Source organism: Procambarus clarkii, chromosome 13 (genome assembly GCF_040958095.1).
Source record: "Procambarus clarkii isolate CNS0578487 chromosome 13, FALCON_Pclarkii_2.0, whole genome shotgun sequence".
NCBI lineage: Eukaryota > Metazoa > Arthropoda > Malacostraca > Decapoda > Cambaridae > Procambarus > Procambarus clarkii.
Window position 1 is genome coordinate 7212386 of NC_091162.1, and position 21196 is coordinate 7233581.

A 21196-nucleotide genomic window follows, 5' to 3' on the forward strand; every position below is an offset into this window, starting at 1 on the left:
CCAGTATCAACCTACCCTGGCTTTGCGCCCTGGTGAGGCCACTCCAGACCGACAACCAGAGACCAACTCCATAGTCTCCTGAGACTGATGGATGCCTACTACAACTATACTGATCCATGTATTCTTAACTGCTGTGTTTTCTTATTCAGCTATTTTAAAAAGTATATTATCTAAAGCAATTATAAACTGTATCATAGAGGTCGGAGGCCGTCTCCGGAAACGCTTCAGTCCTCCCTTAAAAGGACACAGAAAACGGGCGCCACTTCGCTACGGAATATAAGCGCGAGAGTGTACTCACCTAGTAAAACTTCATGGCACAGTCTCTGAGTACAAAAGACATGAAAATGGTACACCGCAAGGAGGTATTCTTAGCCCTCTTCTCTTCAACTGTTTAATGGAAAGAATAATGAGGTTGAAACTCCCACATCACTGCAGGCTGCTAAACTACGCGGACGACTTTGTCATCATCATAAAAGGAAGGGATGCGGCGCGCCTTGCACCCAAATGCTTAGACTGCATCAGTAAAGAGGCAAAACAGATTGGGATCAAACTCAACCCCTCAAAGTCAAAGGCCATGCCCATAAAAATAGCGAAGCCCAACATCCAACTCACAGTACAGGGTCAACCAATAGAATGGGTCGACACCTATCAGTATCTAGGAATCATCCTGGACACACACATGAATTTTAATGCTGAGGTCACATACTTGAGAGAGCGAACTGCGGCCCGGACGGCAATCCTCAGGTCGCTAACCTCCCTTTCTGGAGGAGCCAATCTGCAAGTCCTTCGCACATACTATGTACAGGCAGTCAGATCAGTGATCGATTATGCCGCACCTGCACTCACAAATCTATCACACCAACAGTGGAAAAAGCTTGAAGTTGCCCAAAACAATGCTATGAGAGCTGCACTGGGAGCCCCCATGTGGACGAGGCTTGAAACTCTTAGACTGGAGACGGGTTTGCCCTCTCTACAAGAAAGAATATCACAAAGGACAGCTACAATTATCAGTAAGATAATTATTTCTTCTGATCCAATCCCAGTACGGCAGGCCTTGGTGGTTGGACTAGGCCAAAACAATGGAAACTCTTGGGTTGCAAGAGCAGGAAAAGTCATAAACAGACTACATTTAAAAAACATGATTCTTGATAGAGAGGGTGATCATCCACACCCAAATTACACTCCTTCCGCGCCGTGGGAAGAGCCTACTTTCAAAATAGTAATAGAAAGTCTCCCAATGAAAAAGGCTGCCTATGATCCGACAATCCTAAGGCGCATAATAGAAGAGCAAATGTATAGCATAGCAGTAGCAGGAGCCACCCACATCTTCACAGACGGATCGGTGGACACAGAAAATGAGAGTGCTGGCGCTGCTCTTTGCACGACCAGCGTTCAGGCATATTGGAGACTGGGAGGACTAGTATCATCAACCCAAACTGAGCTGTTCGCCATACAACAGGCATTCGCATATGTGATTGCACAAAACACTCAAAATGCAATCATACACACAGACTCAAAAGCTGCACTTCAAATACTAGGACAAAAACAGTGGAAAGATAATGTGGAAATAATTACCACCATTTTGTATCAAGGAACAGTCGCTAAAGGCAAAGGCCTCAACATAACTTTAAACTGGATCCCATCCCATATTGGAATCCCATTAAATGAAAAAGCTGATGAAATTGCTAAATTGGCAACTCGTCATCCAGTGATACATAAAACAATTCAACCCAGCCTAGAGAACATAAAAAACATCATCACCAAAAAACTCTCACATCTCAACAAAGCCTACCTACACCAGAGAATAGCTGAAGGTTCGCCATCTGCAACATGGTATCTTCTGGCAACCAAATTAGAAAGGTTAAATATTCCAAAAGGAATCCACAGGGAAATAGCAGCTAGGTTATATAGACTACGTCTAGGTTACAGATGCAACTGGGAGATTGGTGAACCCCGACAGAGAGAGTGCATCTTCTGCCAAACTGTCACAGAAAAGCCATTACTTCACTATCTTCTGGAATGTGAAGCAACCAATGACCTTAGAAGAGCTTTAAGAGTTCCTGAATCATGCAGTGGCCACCCTGAAGCCATCAACACAGCCACTCTCCTGGTCAACAAAGGTGTCCAGCAGCTGGACACCCTCATAAAGACTGTGAAGCAGTATCCTCCCCCACGATAACAGCTTGATGGTTAAATGCAACCTCAGAACACTGGAAAAAAAAAAAATTAATAATTACGGGAGACATCTCCCGTCACGCAGGGTGCAGTCGCACCTCCACAAATCTCCAGTATCAGCTCTTGATACTGGTAATGGCTCAAAAGGGCCACCACTTACGGGCTATTCATGCCCGTGCCACCTTTTGAGTGGCTTAATCTTTATCATCATCACCTAGTTATGCTTGCGGGGGTTGAGCTCAGGCTCTTTGGTCCCGCCTCTTAACTGTCCATCAACTGGTATTATGAGTGTGTGGCGAGTGAGGCCTCTGGTATCGTGCCCCAGGGATTATATCCCAGATAATATCCCTGGGATTATATCCTAGCCCGTCGTCTCCAGTAGCACACTGTAATCTGACATATAAATCCCCTAAGACCAAAATATGATGTACTAACAATCACAGCGGCTCGCAAAATTGACATGTCCCCGTTTTCTATTCGCGGGTCCTCGGGTTGGTTAGGTTCGGGCACTTTAAACCATCAGTTTATTGACGTTGTGGAGAGATATACCACTAGAGTATGAGCAGGACTAACTATACTTGATGAGTGATGAGTTAGGTACTGTAGAGGCCTTGATGATACACCATACTCTCACACTTGTGGAACTACCTCGGTCTGTTGCCAGAGGCTCTGGAGGCATTCATCAGTCATTCATTCATCAGTCATTCATTCATCAGTCATTCATTCATCAGTCATTCATCAGAGTAATTCATCAGTCATTCATCAGTCCTTCATCAGAGTAATTCATCATCAGTGATTCACGAGAATCATTCATCAGTGATTCACGAGAATCATTCATCAGTCATTCATCAGCGTTATTCATCCGTCATTCATTCATCAGTCATATTCACCGCAAGGATGGTGGGAGAAGGGGGGGGTTGTGTAAGGGGAGGGGGCGGGGAGGGGTGGTGGGTGTGTGTGGTGGGGGTGGGGAGTGGGGGAGGGTAACTTGTAGAACCGGGCTTCTTACCTGTCCCCGTCTACACCTGTCTAAATGAAGAGGTGTAGACGTGTGTACCTGTCTAAGTGGACGCAGGTGATGATGTCCACTTGTTGTGGGCTTGGGAGGACAGGCTGGCTGTGATATACACTACACTCCAAGGTCTTTCTCTCTGCCTAATTCCAGGAGGGTTACCTCACCCGTGTGGGGGTACCTTGTGGGGGGCCAGCACCCACCTCCAGTACTTGTACTTGCTGGAGTCACCGCTAGGAGGCTCTTCCTGGACCATACCTCCGGTTGGTTTAGGTCACACCTCTAGTTTCTTGTAGTATTTTGTCGTGGTGACCTTGAAATATTTCGCGTCATCAGCAGCCATTGAGAAGAAGTGTGTTCCATTATTTAAGAGCATTTACATGTACCAGGAAGAAGATGAGTCCTTGAAATGGCTCCTGTGGAACCCCGCTGGCAGCGTCCTTGTACTCGAGTCTGAGGTTCTCCTGTGACTGTCTTCTGTTGCTCCGATATTCCTTCTTCCACTGGAGCATCTTCCCTGTCACTCCTGCGCCTGTCTCCTACGTCCATCTCCTGCCGGGAGCTGTGTTGAAGGCTTTCAGATTGTAAACAACAATGCCGGGGCTAAGGATACTGTTAGAAGTTCGTATCAATAGACTCAGAGATTCCGGACCCTCTGGATCACTGTGACCTCAGTTCCTGGCGGAGGAGGTGGCTGATCACCTCATTAGAGTAGACCAACATGGCGCCGCCTCCAGGCTGCGACTCAGGGTATGGTACCTGTATCATGGGCACCGCTGGCTGTGGTTTTTGAACAGTGATGGCCATGTATATACGTATTTTGTAAGCTGTAATACAATGTTATAAATAGACAAAAATATATATGAACCATAGTGAATGTATCGTTCAAAAGACCCAGAACATGGTGGGATGAATGAGAGGGGCGCCCCACCTCACTGTGAGACACCGTAGTCCTCCCTCACAGTCAACATGCTGTCATCTCCGCACACTGAACCAACTGCTCTTGGACAAGATCCCACACGCTGGAAAGTGGTACACATCACTTCAGAACATTCAAGCTTTCATTTTTAGTGTTTTACAAATGGAGGTGGCTTTTAGAACTTCTTTTTTTTCAGTGTATTCCACTTATTGGCGACTCGTACAAGGTATGAGTATTTCCTTATATTACCTTGACGCATTTGTGTTCATAGATGCTTCACTTCCAGCTTCACCTATGTTCTCTTGTCCTGTTTTCTATCAATTATATAGACACTCCTTTTCTATTTTCATTACTATCTTTTATGTTTCGATCATATCCACCCTTCTGCCACTATTTTTGTTGCAAATGTCTACATCTTTCAAGTCTAGTTTTGTGCATTCATGCTAGTGCTGCATATTCCAATGCTGGTTTAACGTAGGTTGAAGGATTGTTTTGATAGTTACAATTTTCGGTTTTAAATGAGGCTCCTGTGTTTGCCAGCGTGGCAAATGGCGCAGACGTTGACGTGTTTGTCTCTGGCAATAATGTTGTAAATATATCCATGAGCAAATGTTTTCCTCTTTCCGAATCCTGTAGTGACCTCGTGGTGAAGATTCTCTCCCCTCTCTCTCTGTAGAGAGAGAGGGGAGAGAATCCACCACATGCCCCCCCACACACCACACACCTGCCCCATGTCTACCCACTCTTGCATGCCCCCCACACCACACACCTGCCCCATGCTCTCTCTCTGTAGAGAGAGAGAGAGAGAGAGAGAGAGAGAGAGAGTGAGAGAGAGAGAGAGAGAGAGAGAGAGAGAGAGAGAGAGAGAGAGAGAGAGAGAGAGAGAGAGAGAGAGAGAGAGAGAGAGAGAGAGAGAGAGAGAGAGAGAGAGAAAGAGAGAGAGAGAGAGAGAGAGAGAGAGAGAGAGAGAGAGAGAGAGAGAGAGAGAGAGAGAGAGAGAGAGAGAGAGAGAGAGAGAGAGAGAGAGAGAGACAGACAGACAGACAGACAGACAGACAGACAGACAGACAGACAGACAGACAGACAGACAGACAGACAGACAGACAGACAGACAGACAGACAGACAGACAGACAGACACACACACACACACACACACACACACACCACGACTCTGGTAAACAGACCTCGGGTGCCGTGTTGTAAGACCATTAGAAGCTCTGGGACTCGAGTAACAGAACTGATGAATCAAGTGACATAAGGAATAACAGCATAACACAGTTGCTTAATTCAAGCTTCCTCTTGGATGCCCCACACACCACACACCTGCCCCATGTCTACCCACTCTTGCATGCCCCCCACACCACACACCTGCCCCATGTCTACCCACTCTTGCATGCCCCCCACACACCACACACCTGCCCCATGTCTACCCACTCTTGCATGACCCCCACACACCACACACCTGCCCCATGTCTACCCACTCTTGCATGCCCCCCACACACCACACACCTGCCCCATGTCTACCCACTCTTGCATGACCCCCATACCACACACCTGCCCCATGTCTACCCACTCTTGCATGCCCCCCACACACCACACACCTGCCCCATGTCTACCCACTCTTGCATGACCCCCACACACCACACACCTGCCCCATGTCTACCCACTCTTGCATGCCCCCCACACACCACACACCTGCCCCATGTCTACCCACTCTTGCATGACCCCCATACCACACACCTGCCTATGTCTACCCACTCTTGCATGCCCCCCACACCACACACCTGACCATGTCTACCCACTCTTGCATGACCCACACACCACACACCTGCCCATGTCTACCCACTCTTCCATGCCCCACACACCACACACCTGACCATGTCTACCCACTCTTCCATGCCCCACACACCACACACCTGCCCATGGCGTAACCCCGCCTCACTCAGGTGTGCTGTAAGGTAGATAGGTATCAGCCAATGTAGCCGCACATGTGTAGTCCCACACGACCTGTTTACCGTCCCTCCAAGGAAGAAATGTATATGTTTATCTCTCAGAATGTTCGACAATATGTTTATTGTTTGTGATGTGTGTCTATATATGTATGAACACGTTGTACTGAACGGGGTGAGAATAGCTTGAGCTACCTCATCCCTTTGTGTGTGTTTTACCCCAATAAACTTATGTCAATTTCATAACCTTCCCTCCACGGCTGCAGGGTGATTCCATCTGGGCGCTTGTGGCTGTTGTCAGGTCTGCACAACTGGGGTTCTCTTTGTGCTGGACACCCAGCTGTAGGCAAACTTCTCTTGGTGATGTCATTGACTGCTTCGTGTCTGGCCATCTTTCCCTGTGACTTACGACAGATGAGACCATGGCTGCCCTATTGCACACACCGCTATATCTGCGAAGAGTAACCTTGATGGTTCAGGCGGTTGCCTAAGGAAAACTTAAGGAAAGATAATCAAAAATCCCCATCATGGGAGGGTGAGAGCGAGGAGGGACGCCTTATCTTTCCCATAAGTTACCTCCGACATTGATGATACAATGTTCTTCACTATGAGGCTATCCCAGAAGGCCTGCTTGCAATCCTTAGGGGAAGTTGATCAGGGAGAACTGACATTAACAATATTCCAGTGCCTGGCCTTTCAAAAACGAAAGAGGGCGAGTATGAGGTCAGAGACGATAGCGTGAGGGAGCGTGTGTCGGGTCATGTGAGGTGGTATCGTTATGTAAGACCTTGTTAGAGTGACGACTGTACTTACCTAATTGTGCTTGCGGGGGTTGAGCTCTGGCTCTTTGGTCCCGCCTCTCAACCGTCAATCAACAGGTGTACAGATTCCTGAGCCTATTGGGCTCTATTATATCTACACTTGACACTGTGTATGGAGTCAGCCTCCACCACATCACTGCCTAATGCATTCCATTTGTCAACCACTCTGACACTAAAAAAGTTCTTTCTAATATCTCTATGGCTCATTTGGACACTCAGTTTCCACCTGTGTCCCCTTGTGCGTGTGCCCCTTGTGTTAAATAGCCTGTCTTTATCTACCCTATCAATTCCCTTCAGAATCTTGAATGTGGTGATCATGTCCCCCCTAACTCTTCTGTCTTCCAACGAAGTGAGGTTTAATTCCCGTAGTCTCTCCTCGTAGCTCATACCTCTCAGCTCGGGTACTAGTCTGGTGGCAAACCTTTGAACCTTTTCCAGTTTAGTCTTATCCTTGACTAGATGTGGACTCCATGCTGGGGCTGCATACTCCAGGATTGGTCTGACATATGTGGTATACAAAGTTCTGAATGATTCTTTACACAAGTTTCTAAAGGCTGTGTTAGCGTGGTAGTGCTGAAGGCCACCAGCTTCTTACCTCAGAGTTTTGTGTTGACTAAAATAGTTAGCTACTCCCTGCCCACCACACACGGGTACACTGCCCACCACACAGGGGTACACTGCCCACCACACAGGGGTACACTGCCCACCACACACGGGTACACTGCCCACCACACACGGGTACACTGCCCACCACACACGGGTACACTGCCCACCACACAGGGTTACACTGCCCACCACACAGGGGTACACTGCCCACCACACACGGGTACACTGCCCACCACACACGGGTACACTGCCCACCACACAGGGGTACACTGCCCACCACACACGGGTACACTGCCCACCACACACGGGTACACTGCCCACCACACACGGGTACACTGCCCACCACACACGGGTACACTGCCCACCACACACGGGTACACTGCCCACCACACACGGGTACACTGCCCACCACACAGGGGTACACTGCCCACCACACACGGGTACACTGCCCACCACACACGGGTACACTGCCCACCACACAGGGGTACACTGCCCACCACACAGGGGTACACTGCCCACCACACACGGGTACACTGCCCACCTTACAGGGTACCACCTCTGCCTGGCAAGTACCACCTGTATTAAATAATGCCTTTGTCTGCCCTATCAATTCCTCTAAGAATCCTGTATATGGTGATCATGTCTCCCCTAACCCTTCTGTTTTCCAGCGACGTGAGGTTTAGTTCCCGTAGTCTCTCCTCGTAGCTCATACCCCTCTGCTCGGGTACTAGTCTGGTGGCAAACCTTTGAATTTGAATTTTGCTTTGTGCTTAACTAGATATGGACTCTACGCTGGAGCTGCATACTCCAGGATTGGTCTGGCATACGTGGTATACAAAGTTCTAAATGATTCCTTACACAAGTTTCTAAAGGAAGTTTTGCCATCCTTAACCCCATGTTGGTGGTGTGTCACGAAGTCCCTTCTCTCCAGATGTGCTACTAGGTTCTTTTCCTCACGATCTTCTCCATCACCTTGCATGGTATACAAGTCAAGGACACTGGCCTGTAGTTCAGTGCCTCTTGTCTGTCGCCCTTTTTGTATATTGGGACCACATTCGCCGTCTTCCATATTTCTGGTAGGTCTCCTGTTTCCACTGGCATGTTAAACACTATGGAGAGTGGCAAGCAAAGTGCTTGTGAACACTCTTTTAGTACCCATGGCAAGATCCCGTCTGGACCAACAGCCTTTCTCACGTCCAGACCCAACAAATACTTCTTAACCTCATCTCTGGTAATTTCCAGCCCTTCCAAAGCTGCCTGGTTCAGGGACCTTTCCTCGTTCCATTGTGAAAACCTTCTGGAATCTCTTGTTGAGTTCTTCACACACCTCTTTGTTATTCTCTTTGTACCTCTCCTTATCTGTTCTTAGTTTTATAACCTGTTCTTTCACTGTTGTTTTCCTCCTGATGTGGCTGGAGAAGTTTTGAGTCGATCTTGGCTTTATTTGCTATGTCATTTTCATACTTTCTCAGCTTCTCTTCTCGCACTGAGGTATTCATTCCTGGCCCTCTGGTGTCTCCCTCTGCTCTCTGGCATTGTTATTGTTGGAGTGTCTCCGCGTCTTTGTATTTAATTGCCTTGTTTCCTTGCATGCCCAATTAAACCATCGATCCCTCTTTTGCTTTGCTTTTACTCACTTTTGTGAAAAAAAAGTTTACTTCCTCCTGACATTTTGTGTGACGTAATCTCTCATGTCTTGTTCACACTTTACTCTTCAGTTCCCACTGTATTTATGTTTGGAATGTTATCGTCTAGGTTTTCCTGTCAGTACGCCAGCCCCTTGTTTGTAGTCATATGAGGGGAGACTACCCTTAACTCAGAGCACGCCAGCACAGTCCCGCTCCTGTGCCAGGTAAGTCCATTACGGGCTCACCATAGCCCGTGCTGATTGGAACATGTTCCGAGTAGCTGAATCTATAACAACAACCTTAACTCAACCAAATACTCAAATGTCAATACACTGTGGTCACTCATCCCCAAGGGGGCGTCTAACTTAACTTCCTTAATATCCGACTCAATCAGGGTGAAGATCAGACCGAGTCTAGCTGGTTCATCTTGTTCTCTCATTCTTGTGGGTCCCTTGACGTGTTATCTTGAGGTTATCTTGAGATGATTTCGGGGCTTTTAGTGTCCCCGCGGCCCGGTCCTCGACCAGGCCTCCACCCCCAGGAAGCAGCCCGTGACAGCTGACTAACACCCAGGTACCTATTTTACTGCTAGGTAACAGGGGCATAGGGTGAAAGAAACTCTGTCCATTGTTTCTCGCCGGCGCCTGGGATCGAACCCAGGACCACAGGATCACAAGTCCAGCGTGCTGTCCGGTCGGCCGATCAGCTCCCTTAGAAAGTTACTCCCTTAGAAACTTGGCTTAGAAAGTTTTTTGTTGCCGCGTCCAGTAGTTTAGCTCTCCATGTGTCTGGTCCTCCGTGTGGCTCTCTGTTCTCCCAGTCTATCTTCCCGTGGTTGAAGTCTTCCATCATTAACCGTCTGGATCCGTTCCTCTAAGTGGCTAGATGATCCGTTCCTGTAAGTGGCTAGATGCTCTTCTTTATGCAGGCGATGAGTCACAATAACGTGGCTGAAGTATGTTGACCAGACCACACACTAGAAATTGAAGGGACGACGACGTTTCGGTCCGTCCTGGACCATTCTCAAGTCGATTTTCACAGACATCTTCCAGGAACGGAATTTCACCAATCCCTGTAGGTGACCGAACACTATGGCCAATTATAGATGCTATTCTCTCTATTAATGGTAGAGAGAACCACCTTGTTTCTGGCATATTCCAGTTTGGGTCTGCTGTCATTTAGTAGGGGTAATAGATTATTATTTTGGCCTCCAATTGCCATGGTGCCTGTTATGTAGTCACTGAACCATTCACCGCCGGGGGTAACCATCTCTTCAAAATTAGTCTTTTCTGACACCAGCTTTGTCCAACCACTTGGGGTGGACGGTGGAACGACAGTCTCGCTTCATGCAGGTCGGCGTTCAATCCCCGACCGTCCACAAGTCGTTGGGCACCATTCCTTCCTCCCGTCCCATCCCAAATCCTTATCCTGACCCCTTCCAAGTGCTATATAGTCGTGATAGTTTGGCGTTTTCCCCTGATAGTTCCCTTCCCTTACACCAGCTGTGTGTGTGTGTGTTACATTTCGTGTCTGCAGAATCGAGCTATTTAGCTCTTGGACCCCACCTTTCTAACCAATTTATTTTTCCTCCATTATATCTCCTACATATATTTCTTTCTAACACACACACACACACACACACACACACACGCACACATACCCCACACACACACACACACACACACACACACACACACGCACACACACACACACACACACACACACACACACACACACACGCACACACACACGCACACATACCCCACACAGGTAGCAGCCCACAGCAGCTGTCCAACTCCCAGATACCTATTTACTGCTAGATGAATAGGTGCCTCAGGGTGAAAGAAACTCTACCCATTTGATTCCGCCTCTGCCGGGAGTCGAACTCGGGCCATTAGGACTACGACCTCAAAGCACTGTCCACTCAGCCACGAGGCTGTATTCACCTAGTTGTGCTTGCGGGGGTTGAGCTCTGGCTCTTTGGTCCCGCCTCTCAACTGTCAATCAACTGGTGTACAAATTCCTGAGCCTATTGGGCTCTATCATATCAACATTTGAAACTGTGTATGGAGTCAGCCTCCACCACATCACCCCCTAATGCATTCCACCTGTTGACTACTCTGACACTGAAAAAGTTCTTTCTAACGTCTCTGTGGCTCATGTGGGTACTCAGTTTCCACCTGTGTTCCCTTGTTCGCGTCCCACCAGTGTTAAACACTTTATCTACCCTGTCAATTCCTCTGAGAATTTTGTAGGTAGTGATCCTGTCTCCCCTTAGTCTTCTGTCTTCCAGTATCGTGAGGTGCATCTCACGCAGGCTTTCCTCGTAACTCATGCCTCTTAGTTCTGCGACTAGTCTAGTGGCATACCTCTGAACTTTTTCCAGCTTCGTCTTGTGCTTGACAAGGTAGGGGCTCCATGCTGGGGCCGCATACTCCAGGATTGGTCTTACATATGTGGTGTACAAGATTCTGAATGATTCCTTACACAGGTTCCTGAACGCTGTTCTGATGTTAGCCAGCCTCGCATATGCCGCAGACGTTATTCTTTTTATGTGGGCTTCAGGAGACAGGTTTGGTGTGATATCAACTCCTAGATCTTTCTCTCTGTTCGTTTCATGAAGTACTTCATCTCCCATTCTGCATTTTGTGTCTGGCCTCCTGTTTCCACCGCCTAGTTTCATTACCTTACATTTACTCGGGTTGAACTTTAGTAGCCATCTGTTGGACCATTCACTCAGTCTATCCAGGTCATCTTGTAGCCTCGTACTATCATCCTCTGTTTGAATCCTCCTCATAATTTTTGCATCGTCGGCAAACATTGAGAGAAACGAGTCTATACCCTCTGGAAGATCATTTACATATATCAGAAACAGTATAGGTCCAAGGACTGACCCCTGCGGTACTCCACTTGTGACGTCTCGCCAATCTGAGACCTCACCCCTCACAGTGACTCGTTGTCTCCTGTTGCTTAGGTACTCTTACACACATTCTTACACTCTTACGCTCTTAGGTACACACACACATACACTGTGTGTGTGTGTGTGTGTGTGTGTGTGTGTGTGTGTGTGTGTGTGTGTGTGTGTGTGTGTGTGTGTGGGTGTGTGTGTGTACTCACCTAGTTGTACTCACCTAGTTGTGTTTGCGGGGGTTGAGCTCTTGGCTCTTTGGTCCCGCCTCTCAACTGTCAATCAACAGGTGTACAGATTCCTGAGCCTATCGGGCTCTGTCATATCTACATTTGAAACTGTGTATGGAGTCAGCCTCCACCACATCACTTCCTAATGCATTCCATTTGTCAACCACTCTGACACTAAAAAAGTTCTTTCTAATATCTCTGTGGCTCATTTGGGCACTCAGTTTCCACCTGTGTCCCCTTGTGCGTGTTCCCCTTGTGTTAAATAGACTGTCTTTATCTACCCTATCAATCCCCTTCAGAATCTTGAATGTGGTGATCATGTCCCCCCTAACTCTTCTGTCTTCCAGCGAAGTGAGGTTTAATTCCCGTAGTCTCTCCTCGTAGCTCATACCTCTCAGCTCGGGTACTAGTCTGGTGGCAAACCTTTGAACCTTTTCCAGTTTAGTCTTATCCTTGACTAGATATGGACTCCATGCTGGGGCTGCATACTCCAGGATTGGCCTGACATATGTGGTATACAAAGTTCTGAATGATTCTTTACACAAGTTTCTGAATGCCGTTCGTATGTTGGCCAGCCTGGCATATGCCGCTGATGTTATCCGCTTGATATGTGCTGCAGGAGACAGGTCTGGCGTGATATCAACCCCCAAGTCTTTTTCCTTCTCTGACTCCTGAAGAATTTCCTCTCCCAGATGATACCTTGTATCTGGCCTCCTGCTCCCTACACCTATCTTCATTACATTACATTTGGTTGGGTTAAACTCTAACAACCATTTGTTCGACCATTCCTTCAGCTTGTCTAGGTCTTCTTGAAGCCTCAAACAGTCCTCTTCTGTTTTAATCCTTCTCATAATTTTAGCATCGTCCGCAAACATTGAGAGAAATGAATCGATACCCTCCGGGAGATCATTTACATATATCAGAAACAAGATAGGACCGAGTACAGAGCCCTGTGGGACTCCACTAGTGACTTCACGCCAATCGGAGGTCTCACCCCTCACCGTAACTCTCTGCTTCCTATTGCTTAGATACTCCCTTATCCACTGGAGCACCTTACCAGCTACACCTGCCTGTCTCTCCAGCTTATGTACCAGCCTCTTATGCGGTACTGTGTCAAAGGCTTTCCGACAATCCAAGAAAATATGTGTGTGTGTGTGTGTGTGTGTGTGTGTGTGTGTGTGTGTGTGTGTGTGTGTGATTTTTTGCTTGCCAATTCCTGTTTTCTCGGCATTTCATCATGAAATATTGATAATGACGCACTTTACCTCTTATGGCGTAGTTAGTACCCCCCCCCATTACACCATCACCCCCCCTCGCATCAACACCACCTCTCCCTACCCATCCACTTTTCCCTCCCTCCCTCAACACCATCTTTCCCCCTCTCAACACATCCCCACTACGGGCTCACCATAGCCCGTGCTACTTGGAACTTCTTCCAAGTAGCTGAATCTATAACAACAACAACAACAACAACAACAACCTCCCTTACCCCAACCCCCCCTAGTCCCCCCCCCCCCAGATGGAGGGGTGAACCTGGGGGTAAGGCATCTCACCTCCCCAACTTGTCTATTTTGACCATTTTCCCATTAAACTGCGCAGTTGTTCACTGCGCAGTTTATCTGCTTGTTCACTGCACAGTTTATCAGCTTGTTCACTGCGCAGTTTGTGTTCTCTGCGCAGTTTATCTGCTTGTTCACTGCGCAGTTTATGTTCTCTGCGCAGTTTATCTGCTTGTTCACTGCGCAGTTTGTGTTCTCTGCGCAGTTTATCTGCTTGTTCACTGCGCAGTTTGTGTTCACTGCGCAGTTTGTGTTCTCTGCGCAGTTTATCAGCTTGTTCACTGCGCAGTTTGTGTTCACTGCGCAGTTTATCTGCTTGTTCACTGCGCAGTTTGTGTTCACTGCGCAGTTTATCTGCTTGTTCACTGCGCAGTTTGTGTTCACTGCGCAGTTTATCTGCTTGTTCACTGCGCAGTTCGATTACGTTTCCTTTCCGTTAAACAGTTTAATCATCTACTTGTTATCTAACGAACAACTTATGTTTAAAACTGCTGTTAACTGTTCAGGTGAATTATATGTGATTCCACTGTGGGGTCCTGTCTAGTGTTGTCCCTCAGGGCTGGTCTGCTGGCCCCACCACTCTCATCCCTTACTTTACACTTGACTCTCTTGAATTCAAGTAGCCACTTGTCCCTACTTCAGGTAGTGACGGTTGGGGCCAACCTGTCCTCAGGGGTGGGGATCAGGAAGGGGGACGGTTATCTTGAGGGTATGAGGTTATCTTGAGGTTATCTTGAGGTTAACTTGAGGTTATTTTGAGGTTATCTTGAGGTTATCTTGAGGTTAACTTGAGGTTATTTTGAGGTTATCTGTGAGGTTATGAGGTTATCTGTGAGGTTAACTTGAGGTTATTTTGAGGTTATCTTGAGGTTATTTTGAGGTTATTTTGAGGTTATCTTGAGGTTATTTTGAGGTTACCTTGAGGTTATCTTGAGGTTATTTTGAGGTTATCTTGAGGTTATCTTGAGGTTATTTTGAGGTTATCTTGAGGGTATAAGGTTATCTTGAGGTTATTTTGAGGTTATCTGTGAGGGTATGAGGTTATCTTGAGGGACGATTACATAATTTATGCTATTATCTTCTCTCTCTCTCTCTCTCTCTCTCTCTCTCTCTCTCTCTCTCTCTCTCTCTCTCTCTCTCTCTCTCTCTCTCTCTCTCTCTCTCTCTCTCTCTCTCTCTCTCTCTCTCTCTCTGTCCGTGGTTAGGTTAAGGATTGATTAGGCTTAGGTTTCATTACATTTGGTTACGTTTTAATACAATGTATTATTGACGATAATGACGTATAGAAATCGAAAACTATTTCAGTGTACCCTCGAATTCCGTTTGCAGAAAAGCAAATTCCTCAACGAAAACGTTTCCAGCGTAAACTTTTATTTTATTTTAAACCAATGATTTCTATTATAGTAAAGTTATAACATGAAAATAATCTCTGTTTATGAAAAAGATTCACTTCCCAGTTTACACGAGGACTTTGGTGAACCCTTTGGTGAACCTTTGGTGAACCGATTTCTGGGGAGCCGGTCGGCCGAGCGGACAGCACGCTGGACTTGTGATCCTGTGGTCCCGGGTTCGATCCCCGGCGCCGGCGAGAAACAATGGGTAGAGTTTCTTTCACCCTATGCCCCTGTTACCTAGCAGTAAGATAGGTACCTGGGTGTTAGTCAGCTGTCACGGGCTGCTTCCTGGGAGTGGAGGCCTGGTCGAGGACCAGGCCGCGGGGACACTAAAAAGCCCCGAAATCATCTCAAGATAACCCGTAATATGCTTTCAGACCATCACAAGTATCTAGATAATTATCTGCGTGGTTTGAGTAACTATCAAGGACGCGTAAATTGTTTAACTATGGAAGCAGAAATTAGCAATAAATATCACTTTATTGCGACTTATTCTCTACATTACTAAAGTGACTTTTTATCAGAAACTTAAGTATTTCTAAATTTGTTCGCAAAATAGATGTATGTCACTGCGCAAGTCTGATTACGTCTCTGCGCAGGTTTAGTTATGTTACCAGAAAGAACAGGAAGAACAGTCGTTGAAAGAACAGCATCATTACTATTTTTTTCTTATTTCCTTCCTGTCGGGGGACAGGGAGCCAGCGTGTATTCATACACGTGTTACCAGTATGGAGTACCTAATTACTAGCAAAACACCTGTCTGATCAACAGGTGTTTAGAAAAGAATGGCTTTAGTCTTCATGTGAATCGAAGCAGAGGACAAGGTAGCGACAGGAACCTCTCAACTGAACTAGTAAGCAGGTGTGGTGAAGCTCACTAGTTCAGCTTACTAGCTGAACTAGTGAGCAAGAAGAAGCGTCTTGTTGCTTCAGGACTAGCAACAGCAGAACGAGGGGGTCATGGATGCAAGCTTCGAGATGCAAATGAGCCACAGGGACGTCAGAAAGAGCTTTGTCCGCGCCAGAGCCGTCAGTAAATGGGTCTATCTTGAGATTATCTTGACATGATTTCGGGGCTTTTTAGTGTCCCCCGCGGCCCGGTCCTCGACCAGGCCTCCACCCCCAGGAAGCAGCCTGTGACAGCTGACTAACACCCAGGTACCTATTTTACTGCTAGGTAACAGGGGCATAGGGTGAAAGAAACTGCCCGTTGTTTCTCGCCGGCGCCTGGGATCGAATCCGGGACCACAGGATTACAAGTCCAGCGTGCTGTCCGCTCGACCGACCGGCTCCGGGTCTGGTTACAGACTTAGACGTTGTTAAAGGTAATTCGCTTCAAAATTGTACATTTAAATGCGGTAAAAGTGAGAGAGATGAGTGATTGCATTACTCTAAGACCGTTCACCAGCTGGAGCTCTTACGGAACGTTCCCTGCGTCACCCTCCCACCCAGGTGACAACGAGCCAGGGTTCACACTAACGTTCAAAGATTAGCATCTGAGGCAACGCGTATTTGCATGATGTTCTCAAGCACTGAAGCTTCGAACCCCGTGGTCCCCTGCCTCTGTCCTGGCCAGGGAGGACGCTGCCAGGGCTCATAAACCTACGTGAGGAGCAGTACTGAGCCGTGAACAAAGGGAGTTCTTCGTGAAGTCCCTGCGAACCTGCAAGACTTTCATTGACAATGCAACATGATGCTATCTTGAGGATATCTTGAGATGATTTCGGGGCTTTAGTGTCCCCGCGGCCCGGTCCTCGACCAGGCCTCCACCCCCAGGAAGCAGCCCGTGACAGCTGACTAACACCCAGGTACCTATTTACTGCTAGGTAACAGGGGCATTCAGGGTGAAAGAAACTTTGCCCATTTGTTTCTGCCTCGTGCGGGAATCGAACCCGCGCCACAGAATTACGAGTCCTGCGCGCTATCCACCAGGCTACGAGGCCTACGTTGAAGGTAGTAGATAACTTGGACTTGCTGCCTCTAGACTTTACGTTAGTCTTTCCTCGTTGATCATGTTGAGCCTGCAACCCGTCCTCTTAAAACCTCAAGTCCTCCTCCAGGTTGGGCATTACCGATCCTTCGACAGGTGAATGTTATTGTTCACTGTGTTCAACGTTCTTCATGTGGTCCTCAGGTGATAGTTTTCTCTCTCTTAGGTCTGGGACCAGATTCACGAAACAGTTACGCAAGCACTTACGAACCTGTACATTTTTTCTCAATCTTTGGTGGCTTTGTTTATAATTATTAAACAGTTAATGAGCCCCGAAGCACCAGGAGGCTGTTTATAACAATAACAACAGTTGATTGGCAAGTTTTCACGCTTGTAAACTGTTTAATAAATGTAACCAAAGCCGTCAAAGATTGAGGAAAGATGGACACGTTCGTAAGTGCTTGCGTAACTGCTTCGTGACTCTGGCCCCTGTTTCTTTTATCAGAATTATTTAAACTTTTTCACATAATTTGTAGTGTGTGTATTTACTATTTGCGTCTGCATGAACGAGCTATTAGCTCTTGGACCCCGCCTTTCTGTCCAATCTATTTCTTTTTCTATTATATCTACTACATATATTTCTCTCTAACACACACACACACACACACACACACACACACACACACACACACACACACACACACACACACACACACACACACACACACACACACACACACACACACACACAGGAAGCAGCCCGTAGCAGCTGTCTAACTCCCAAGTACCTATTTACTGCTAGGTGAACAGGAACAACAGGGTGAAAGAAACTCTGCCCATTTTTGTTTCCGACGGCGCCGGGAATTGAACCCCGGTCCACAGGAGTACGTATCCAGCGAACGTGCTGTCCACTCAGCCACCAGCGCCACACGCGCGTGTGTGTGTGTGTGTGGTGAGGGTACACTTGCTGGGTCCACAGGTCGACCTTGACCTTCGAGTGACCCTCGACCACCTCGACCCAACGAGGATAAAGTCTTTATGTAGACTTATTCCGGCTCTCCAGTGGGACATTTTTGTGTAGGTCGCCCGTGGTCCCACGGCTTCCACACCTGTTTCCCACGCCTCCACACCTGTTTCCCACGCCTCCACACCTGTTTCCCACGCCTCCACACCTGTTTCCCACGCCTCCACACCTGTTTCCCACGGCCTCCACATCTGTTTCCCACGCCTCCACACCTGTTTCCCACGCCTCCACACCTGTTTCCCACGCCTCCACACCTGTTTCCCACGGCCTCCACACCTGTTTCCCACGCCTCCACACCTGTTTCCCACGCCTCCACACCTGTTTCCCACGCTTCCACACCTGTTTCCCACGGCCTCCACATCTGTTTCCCACGCCTCCACACCTGTTTCCCACGCCTCCACACCTGTTTCCCACGCCTCCACACCTGTTTCCCTCGCCTCCACACCTGTTTCCCACGCCTCCATACCTGTTTCCCACGCCTCCACACCTGTTTCCCACGCCTCCACACCTGTTTCCCTCGCCTCCACACCTGTTTCCCACGCCTCCACACCTGTTTCCCACGCCTCCACACCTGTTTCCCACGCCTCCACACCTGTTTCCCTCGCCTCCACACCTGTTTCCCACGCCTCCATACCTGTTTCCCACGCCTCCACACCTGTTTCCCACGCCTCCACACCTGTTTCCCACGCCTCCATACCTGTTTCCCACGCCTCCACACCTGTTTCCCACGCCTCCACACCTGTTTCCCACGCCTCCACACCTGTTTCCCACGCCTCCACACCTGTTTCCCACGCCTCCACACCTGTTTCCCACGCCTCCACACCTGTTTCCCACGCCTCCACACCTGTTTCCCACGCCTCCACACCTGTTTCCCACGCCTCCACACCTGTTTCCCACGCCTCCACACCTGTTTCCCACGCCTCCACACCTGTTTCCCACGCCTCCACACCTGTTTCCCACGCTAATGGCTGCTTGGCTTCATCACAACTTTACGTAGATTATCCTTGACTTCCACAGGCCACGTTTTCTGTTGCTGATTGGATCTTATTCCTCTGTTTATCTGTGTCTCTTATTCCCCTGTTTATCTGTGTCTCTTATTCCCCTGTTTATCTGTGTCTCTTATTCCTCTGTTTATCTGTGTCTCTTATTCCTCTGTTTATCTGTGTCTCTTATTCCTCTGTTTATCTGTGTCTCTTATTCCTCTGTTTATCTGTGTCTCTTATTCCTCTGTTTATCTGTGTCTCTTATTCCTCTGTTTATCTGTGTCTCTTATTCCTCTGTTTATCTGTGTCTCTTATTCCTCTGTTTATCTGTGTCTCTTATTCCACTGTTTATCTGTGTCTCTTATTCCTCTGTTTATCTGTGTCTCTTATTCCTCTGTTTATCTGTGTCTCTTATTCCACTGTTTATCTGTGTCTCTTATTCCACTGTTTATCTGTGTCTCTTATTCCACTGTTTATCTGCGTCTCTTATTCCCCTGTTTATCTGTGCCTCTTATTCCTCTGTTTATCTGTGTTTGAGTCTCTTGACGTTATCATGAGTACCTTTGTGTGGTGAGTCTGTGTGTACTCACCTATATCTTCTCACCTTTATGTGCGTGTAGGGTGAGCTGCAGCTCCTTGGCCCCGGCCCCGAGTTTCCGTCTCTTGTCACCTGTTATAATGCATTCTTGTTGCTTGTTAAGGTTGATTTTGAAGCCTCGACTATGTATTATTTTGTATATCGTAATCATGTCTCATCTTGCGGTTCTCTTTCTCCGCGGTAGTGAGGTGTAGGTCCCTGTCTTTCCTCACAGCTTGGTCCTCTTGGTTCAGGAACCATCTTTGTAGCACATCATTGGACTTTAATTTTGGGTTGGGTATTTTCAGGTGGGTGTATTACACTGGGGCTTCATGTGCTGCAGTTGGTCTGACGTAGGTTTGGTTTTCACTGATATGTTGTTCTTTAATGCCTCGAGGAGTTGTCTTCCCATCATCTTCTACTCTTTCTGTGGTCCAAGATCTCATCACCTGGCATTTGCTAAGTTTAAGTCAAGCAGCCAGATTGACACGTCAGAAGCTGCACCAGTCCTAGAACTGCTCTGTGTGCTCACTTAGACGTACTCACCTAGTTGTGCTTGCGGGGGTTGAGCTTTAGCTCTTGGGTCCCTTAAGGCAGTTCTCCAGCTTGGAAAACAAATCAGCATTACTGCGTTGTCAATAGGTGGGGGTTATCTTAAGGTTATCTTAAGGTTATCTTAAGGTTATCTTGAGGTTATCTTGAGGTTATCTTGAGATGATTTCGGGGCTTTAGTGTCCCCGCGGCCCGGTCTTCGACCAGGACTCCACCCCCAGGAAGCAGCCCGTGACAGCTGACTAACACCCAGGTACCTATTTTACTGCTAGGTAACAGGGGCATAGGGTGAAAGAAACTCTGCCCAACATGGGTGGACCAACACTCCCTATTCATACATGTGCACACACACACACATTAGGGGGTGTCTATTAGGAATGCATTAGGGGGTGATGTGGTGGAGGCTGACTCCATACACAGTTTCAAGTGTAGATATGACAGAGCCCAGTAGGCTCAGGAACCTGTATACCTGTTGATTGACAGTTGAGAGGCGGGACCAAAGAGCCAGATCTCAACCCCCGCAAGCACAACTAGGTGAGTACAACTAGGTGAGTACACACACCTCCCTCCCCCCCCCCACACACAGCACACCCCGCCCCCCCTACACGAAGCCCATCCGGGGCATTGTACCTGAGGTAAGAGACAGTGCATGATGTATGCCCCACGCTGCCCTTATCACGCCCACGCCCTCGTAGGGACCATGGGTACATGTGTGTGACCTGTGGTGGAGGCCCAGGCGCCCCTACCACCAGGTCCTCCTAGGTGCTGGGGCCACCTACTGATAGGGGAGGGGAATAGGGTTGTGAGGTGAGAATAGGTGAGACTAGCCTGGGCGGGAACCTCAGTGAGGGAGAGGCATTGGTGGAAAGGAACTCACAGGAATAGGTAGATAATATCATGCCAGGAGGTGGATGGAAGAGGAGGGAGGG

The 21196-nt window shown here is 47.9% G+C and overlaps 1 protein-coding gene across 1 annotated transcript in view; it reads right to left on the bottom strand.

Annotated features, from left to right (window-relative positions):
- Pburs (Partner of Bursicon) overlaps window positions 1-21196 on the bottom strand; it is a 40904-nt gene that overhangs the window by 6471 nt on the left and 13237 nt on the right. The window lies entirely within an intron of this gene.